We start from the raw sequence: 8,503 nt of genomic DNA, 5'->3' as shown, positions 1-8,503 counted from the left end.
GCGACATTTGAATTGGTACCGGGGTGGTGGAGGCAGTGGGGGTTTTTATTTCATTTACCAATGGGATGCAAGACCTGAGTATCGGGACCTCGTTGGTAGAAGCTTTGAACAAAGCTCTAAGTGGGTCTGATCCAATTAGTTTCCAATTAGCGCATCGTTGCAAGAACTTGCTCCGTTTCTTGAGAGGGAACAAGGGAGAAGAGTCCAGGTGGGGAGCTATTTTGTAGAAAACTAGTACACAAAAAAAACCAAAACAAACCCACCAACCAAAACACAGCTCGAAAAATTGCTGTTGCAAATGGATGAACCGAGGCTGGGAGGAGGAGGATGGAGGCCAGGGGGCTCCCTCCCTGCGCTGCACGGCTCCGCTCGGACGAGGGGATGGCACTGTGGGAAGCGCTCTCCGGCATCAGATCCATCGGCCGAGAGGGTTTCCGTGAGCGGCGTTAGGAAGCCCGAGGCATGGGAGAGGCCGGGCTCGACCCCTCTGATCACTTCTGGGGTTTCTCTGTGTTGTTACCACTGTTTTTCCCAAACAGGACTGTACCAGGGGCGGGGGAGGGAAGGGGCTTTCTGTTGTGCGGTATCACGTGAGAAATCTTTAAAATTGGCCTTTTTGGAGAGTCTCAGTCCAAAACACTAAAATTGGCAGATTTACCAGCATTTCCTATCTCCCTTTTTCTCACTGGGAGTGGCAAGTGGAATTTGTTCCACTAAACCTGGTTAATTCAGGGAGATGAGGGTAAGGCTGTAAAAGAAATAGTTTGGTTCCCATCCTTTGGAAATCTTGAAATGCAATTTAAACGGGGAGCGCTTTGTTCACCAACGTTAAACGCACGCGCCGCAGAACCGGGGATAAACCAGAGCAGAGCAGCCTGTGAGGAAGAGGAGACAAGCAGGCGAGCCTTCCTCCCGCTGCCCACCGCAGAGCCCTGCTGAGCGATGGCAGCGACAGAGCCCGGCAGCTCCGTGCCAGGGCAGGTAGATACTGGGGAGCAGGATCAGAGCTCAGGCAGGTCCCACCGCATCTCCCCTCATCGCTGGAGCTGCCGACGCCAGCGTGTTGGGCACCGTGCAGCCGTCTGAGCTGTGGCGTCGCTCACCAGCTTCCAGCTCTGTCGGGGAGATGACGGGTCCCGTGTGTTGGGTTTTAAGTGACCGAGCCCCATCTGCGTCCGCAGGGCAGAGCCCAGGGCTCGGCAGCTCCTCAGAGGATGGCGAATGCTCCCCGTGGTAGGCAGAGGCACGGTTTGGTTTCCTAACCAGCACGCTGGTACCCACTCCCGGTTATCCTGAACATAGGCACCCCATGCTGGTGTCTGAATACAGGTGGTGCCGAGTTTTGGGTTTGGGAAGAGAAGGAAAAAAAAAAAACCCACATCTGATGTGAAATCCTGGGAATTTTCCCATTCCCCCAATGCTTTGGATTTCGTTTGAAATGCCACGACCTCCTGCTGGGATGGAAACCGTCCATGGCCGATCCCTTCATGGGACAGGGAACGCTTCCCGTGGCCGCGGTCGCCGGCACCCCCTGGGAGAGGGTGGCTGGAGGAGACCCTCGAGTTTGACTTTTGGGGAAACCGCTGAACCGCGCTCATGCTTTCTGTCGTGGTTCAGCTGGAGGGAGGAAACGTTGCAGCCCGTACTGGATGCTGCGTGTGCTTAGACTGGTTGGAGTCGCAGGTCCGGGCGGGGCACTGGGAGGCTTTGCTGGATGCTTTTCGGAGGCTGATTGTGTTCCCAGGGCTGTCGCTGGCTCCCAAGGCAGAGGGAGCTGCGCAGGACGATGCCAGAGGCCGGCTCGAAGGCAGGGAGAGGAGCAGAGCCTGCGGCTGCATGGCCGGTACCCGGGGAAGGCGGGTTGGCATCTTCCAGAAGGAAGGGCAGCTTTGGAGGGTCTTCCTCCCGCAATGCAGGGGTGGGCTGTGGGGTGTCGGGCTGAGCGCAGCTGGCCCCTCTCCAGCATCAACCGGCCACACAGCCGGCTCAGCAGTGCTGGCGGAGGCTGTGGTTAGCAGAGCTGCTCCATTTACACTTCTCGGTTGTAGGTATCTCGCCATCAGTTTTTTTAAGTACGCGATCACTTGCCCTTTTAAACGAAGTTGGAAAAAAACCCACATTTTTAACACTAATGCAAACCACAGCACCTCCTGTGTACGTCTTGCAGCTGCTTTCCTGGGGTCCTTTGCTGATCTGAGCGTTTTAAACCTCCCGTCTCTCCCCACCGCTGTGTCGTGGGCTCTTGTCCTGGCACCAGCCTTGTGCCAGGTTTTCTGGTGACCCCCGGGATTTCATCCCGTCCCAATATGAGCACTGGGGGAGGTAGAGCAGAGGGAAATGGATTTATTTCCCTCTGTGGCCGAGCATGTCCCCAGCCCTGCTCACGCCCCAGCCTGGCACCGCGCTGAGCATCGTCCGTCAGCCGAGGGCGGCAGCCCCGGCACAGCAACAGGCAATGCCTTTTTGTTGGGTTTGTTTTTTTTTTTAAATCTTTCATCCAACATAACTTCAAGCTCTCGAACGCCGCATCTGTAGCGGGAAGTGAGCACAGTCCTGAGGTGTGCCTGGGTTTTGCCACAGCAGGGCTTTCTCTTCTCCACGAGGGAATTTCCTCTGTCCTTAATCTAGTACAGTTCCAGCCTTATTTTTCTACTCCAGATTGCTGATTCTTCCTCTATGTTAGAGACCAGTGCATGGTGCTATAGCCAGTGACCCAGGCAAGTGCCCGAGCTGCAGGTCAGCCAGAAAAACCTGCGCTCCGCGTGGCAGCGAGCGAGCAGCCGAGGTTACCGCAGGAGCCGCGCGCCACTCCTCCGCTCGAGACCCGGACAGGGGCTGTCATCCCCCCCACCCATCATCGGCTCGTGCTGCCCGAGGGGGGACCCCGATACCCCTACCCGGGTGGGTGCCAGCCCTGCCTGTGTCCTGCCCTTGCCGGCCCCCCCAGGATCACGATGGGGCGGCTCAGACCCGCAGCACCAGGCGGCTCGCCGTGGGATGCTCTGCCGGCAAACGCCACGGGATGCTCTGCCGGCGAAGCCAGCCAGGCTCGCCACGGTCCAGCTAATTGGGGTCAGTCTGCCTCTCCCCCCATCTTTCCGCCCACTGTGGGCCATGCTCATCCCCGCTGTCTTGCCCGAATCGTGCCGCGGTGCCGGCGGTGGGATGGCCGGCGAGGAGCGAGGCAGCAGGTTTAGGTTTAGGTTCGATGTGCGGCTGGAGCTGGGAGAAGGGGTCGGAGCATCTGCTTAGGGTCCCCTGGGAGCCTGGGGACAGGGCTGGGGGGTCCCGGCACAGGGATGCCGGTGGCAGCAGGGTCCTGCCGGGAGCCGAGCAGGGCGGGCAGGGGGCTGCTGGTGGGTGCTGGTGTCTCTCAGTGGGTGACTCATTAGGTGGAAAAATCCTCAACCTTTTTTTTTTTTTTTTTTTAAATTTTTTCCTCGTCTGAGTAAATCGGTGATCATACTGTAGATGTTTTTGTATAGCATAAATATAAGTGCAAATTACAGTAGTCGCTTGTACTTTGTTAGTGCATTTGCCAAAAAAAAAAAAAAAAAAAAAAGAAAAAAAGGAAAAAAAACACTTTTCAGGACTTTTTAAGTGCTCCAGATCATGAAGGGGGAGCGGGGAGCCAGGGCCTCCCTTGTGCCGCTGGTGGGGCGTGGGGCAGGCGGTGCCAGCAGCCCCGGCTCCACAAAAGCCTTTTTTTGGACGTAAACACATGCCCAAATCTGTCTGGCGTTTCTTTTTAGCATGTGGTGAAGCCGTTGCCAAAAATAGAAAGGAGAGAGACTGCAGAAGAAAAGGGAGAGGAAACTTTGCTTCTATTTAATTTTTTGGTCCGTTTTCCTTGTCCTCCCCTCCCTGTCTCGGGGACCGTCCTGGCGGCGCAGCCAGAGCCGGGAGACGCCCGGGCACCCGCACGGCACCCGCCGACGCGGCTGCGAGGCTGGCGGGGTCCGGTGGCTCGGTGCCGGTGCCGGAGCCTCCCAAGCCCAAAGCTGAGCAGATCGCCCTTCCTCCGAGTACTTAAAAAGTCAACTTTATTTAACAAAGTAAAAAATAACGCATTTACTTCATTGAACAGAAGCCACGCGTCTGATACTTTGCGCTCTTAATTTTTTCTCTCTGGTCTATTATTATTATTATTATTATTATTATTATTATTATTATTATTATTTGCCAAACTCTGGTCTTGTTGCCAAACGCAAATCAAGGTTTGTAAAGACTGTACTTAGGAAGTAATCGGTGTCTGTAACGTAGGCTCCTCATAACGTCTGCATTTTTGGATCTCTTGATTTTTATTTCTGGTGTGCCATAGACCAATTTCTTGCACAGTGTTTAATATTTTGTGGAATTGTTGTTAAGAAGTGAATTGATAACACAATAAAAAGGCTCACTTTTCATTTTGCCAGATGTCCTGCCCAGCCTGTCCTGCCTCTGCTGCGGGGGGACACGCGGTTCCCCGGCACGGTGGGTGCTAGGGTGGTCTCGGTGCTGCCAACCTGGGGGCACGGCGGCCCCCCCGGCCACTCGCCCTTCCAGGAACAGCGGGGCTGCGGGAGGGGAAGTCATTAGAGCTGGGTAATGACTGACCCTTCCTGCTGCTTTCTCCGGAGTTGGGTTCCACGAAGACCTCCTTGTCCCCATCCTTGGGGCGTTTCGGCCACCTTCGCCCTCCTGCCTAAGGATGCTTGGGGGGGGGGGGGGGTGCCGTCACCCTCGGGGGCTGCGCAGGATCCTATCGCTCTCCCTTCACAACCCCCCCGGGGGATCACAGCCTGCAGAAATAGCCGGGCTGGTGCAGCCCCTTGGGGATCCCCTTCTCCCACGCTCAGGGGCTGCTCACACCACCCCGATGCTCCCCATTGCTGGCAACTCCTGGCAGCTGGCGGTCCATCATCTCCTGCTTCCTGGGAAGCACCGGGGCCCTCCCGTCCCGTGGAGCCACAGCAAAGCGAAACCGAGAGCAGCATTTCTTCCCTTTTTGGAGAAAAGGAAGGGATATCCGCCTGCCCTGGCAGCGGCCCCATCTCCCCGCTCGGCTTCCCAGCAGCTCCCACCCAAAGCGGCACCGGACCCCGGTGCCGGAGCTGGCTGGCGGCAGCGTGTGCCATGGGGGCTGCTTTCCTGGAAGGCAGCGACCTCCACGCCAGCAGCTTTGGGGAGAGGCTTGGAGCAGCTCCTGCCCGCTCAGCCCGGCAGGAATGCATGCTGCTGCGTACGGGCAGTCTGGAGCCACGCTTCCTCCGCGTGCCTCGAATAGCTGGGATTTTTCAGCGTCTGACCCAAACCGTCGAGCTGGGAAGGGCGGCAGCGGGACGGGCAGCGGGCAGCCCTGGCTGCAAACCGCCTGCCTGGCTTTGCCGGCCACTGCCGCCAAAGATCCGAGCCGTGGTCCTCGGGTCGAGCCTCGTCACCCTGCGCAGGGGATGCCCGACTGCCCGGCTGGGTCTCGGGGGACTGGGGGTCGGATCTTAGGGGTGTGCAGGGTGGCGGTGGGAGACGAAGGCACGGCTGCACCCGGCAGAGCCCGGCAAGCGGCGGGAGGGAGCGGAGGGGACACGGTTTCCCCGAGAGTCTCTGGCCAACAGCATCTTGGGGAGACGTGGCCTTGCTGGAGCCACCGGCACCGTCTCCGGTGGGGTCAGTGCCAGCCCCGTCCCCCTCCCGCAGCCAGAGGTCCCGTGTCAGTGTCCCACGGCCAGGTGGGGACAAGCAGAGCTGCACCGGCGGAGGGGTCCCCGCACCCATCATTTCACAGATGCTCAAACTCCCCCAAACTCACTGAAAATGCAAGGATGTGTCTGGGAGGCCGGGAGCTGCTCTGCTCCTGCCTTCCTGGAAACCTGCTTGAAAGCAAACCCGCCCGGCGCTGGAGCCTGGCACCACATGAAAGTCCACCGGACCCTCCTGCCGGCATGGAGCCGCGGGCTCCAGCACGGGCCAGGGATGGCTGGCTGGTGGCACAGAGCAGGGAACGCGGCTAAAAATAACCCGCCCTCCTTCACAGGGCTATTTTTAGCTTCTCTGCAGCTATAATTATCTGCCCTTGGCGTCAGGGCCAGGGAAGCTGCTGGCACCGGAGGCCGGGGCTGCGGGGACGTGACCGAGGTGGCCCCGTGGACGGACACGGGTCCCACCAGACCCACCAGGGCTTGGCACCAGCGTGTGCCTGCAGCAGCGCCCGGGTGATACTGGTGTGCACCGGGATGGGGACATCACCGCAGCCGGGACCCCCCCACCCCCACCCCGGCACCGCGTGGCCCCGGGTACATCCCACCATCCCCGGGGACTCACGCGAGGGAGAGCCCCGCTCTGACCGCAGGGGGCTCCGGGCCACCCGCATCCCACGGCGGGGAATCCCTCTGTGTCCCCCAGCCTCCACCTCCCGCCCCCGCCGCGGTTGGGGGCTCCCGAGCCGTTCCTCTCCCCCGTGTGACGCAAGGGACACCGGGACACCCGCGACGCACCGGGACCACGACCGTGACGCCACGGGGCGGCTTCCTGCTCCGGCATCCGCCTCCCCCCTCCGTGCGCCATGACACGAGCCCTCACGGTGGAAGGCGAGCGGGGTGCAGCGTGGGGACCCCACAGCCCATCAGCCACCAAGGACCACCCTGGCTCCGTGCCTCAGTTTCCCCACCTGTGGCACAGCCCCCTCTCCGGAGGCTGCTTGTTCGCAGCCGGAGCTCGGAATGGGGCGAGGTGCCAGAGGGGTTCCTGCGGGATTGGGGTGGGCGATGTCACAAACACACCCCCCCCCCCAAACCTCTGGCAGAGGGATGGGCAGCCCCATGCCCGGGGGCTCCCCGATGTCTCTCCCTGGGTGGATGCAGGGGCGGACGGGGACAGAGCCCGGGGACGAAGCCAGCCCCGCTGCCTGCCGCCAGCAGCCACCCAGACCAGACTCATAAATCACCAGCTGTGGCCTCCCCACACGCCGGGCTCAGACAGAGCAGGATCCGGCCCGGCCCTGTCTGGCTGCAGCCACCCCAGAGCCAGGAAAGTGTGCCCCCCCCAATCTGAAACACCCCCCCCCATCCCTGAGCCCCCCCTTGCATGCACATGGGCACACATAAGCCCCCTTCTCCATGCATGGGGCATGCAAGGTCCCGGTGACCGGGGGGGGGGGGGGGACGCGGATGCGACCCCCGGGGGCTGGCCCCCGGGGGTCGCATCCGCGTCCCCGCCCCCCCGGTCACCGGGACCCCCTGCACCCACAAACACGCACACAAACACTTCCCCTCCTCTTCCAGGAACCGCTCTGACCAGCGTTCCCAGACCAGAGGGGGGGCCACACACAGATCCACCCCCCCCCACCTTGGCATCAACCCCAGCCCCGCTGGGACCAGGGGTCGGACATTTCCCGTGGAAAATGGTGGCACGTGCCGGGATGGAAAAGTACCGGCCGGTTTCAGCCACGTCCCCGAGCCGGCACGGTGCTCACACGCGTGTGGGTGCCGTGTGCCTGCAGGCGTGTGTGCACACGCGTGTGTTTTTTTGCTTGCACGTGGTCTGTGCCAGGTTCTGGGGGGGTGTCGTCTGGCTCGGGGTGTGTGCCCAGCACCCATCCTGCACACCCGGCCCCACTGCAAGCCCCCAAGGTCTAATTATCGCCCAGGGTCTAATTATCGCCCGGCGTTAACGCTCCCGGCGTCGGGCTGGCCCTGGCCGGTTCCCCACGCTGCCGGCACACTGAAACCTTGTGCCAGGGAAAGGTGTGCAGCCGCTGGCCCCGCCGCCGTGGCGATGCCGGAGGGATGCGGTGGGGATGCCGGTGGCCACGGTGGCGGGGATGCTGGGAGTCACGGCGGTGGTGGGCCACAGCTCTCGCCAGCCAAACCAAACCAGCCCAGGACCCCCATTCCCAGTCCCAGGACCCTCGTTCCCAGTCCCAGGACCCCTCTCCCCGGCATCCCTCGCTCCGGTGCTGCGGTGCTGGCAGGGTGCCGGGGCGGGGGTCCAGCCGTACGTGGCCCTGTGGGTGCTGAATCAGGGCCCCCCCCCCAGACCTCGCAGCCACCCTCGGTGTCTGGGCTGGCTCTGGCCGGGTGGAAAGTGCGGCTCAGCGTCCAGCCGGGATCCCCACCGCCCCCACGCTCGGCCGGGACCGCGGTGAGTCAGGCCAGCCTGGGGACGCCGCGGCTTGGGGGGGAACCCGGGGGAGCCGGGGAGCCCTGGCCGGGGGCTGCAAGGGCGGGAGCTGTGGCTACATGGGGAGGGGGTCCCATTGCCCCCCACTAACTGTGGGGTCCCATTGACACCCTCTTGCTGGGGGGGGGGTGTCCATGGGGGGGAGGTCTCTGGGGTCCATGGGGGGGGGGGGGCAGCACTGAGGGATCTGGGGGGGGTCCTGGGGGTTCCTGGGCAGGGTGGGGGGTCCTCTCCTGCCTATGACCCGCTGCAGGATCAGGCCCCTGGGGTGCACCACGCTGCTGTCTGGGGGGGGACCCAGGGGGATTCCATGTCCGGGGGGGGGGGGGGCAGGGACAATGTGGGG

This window comes from Haliaeetus albicilla, chromosome 8, assembly GCF_947461875.1.
Source record: "Haliaeetus albicilla chromosome 8, bHalAlb1.1, whole genome shotgun sequence".
NCBI lineage: Eukaryota > Metazoa > Chordata > Aves > Accipitriformes > Accipitridae > Haliaeetus > Haliaeetus albicilla.
This window is presented reverse-complemented; position numbering follows the sequence as displayed.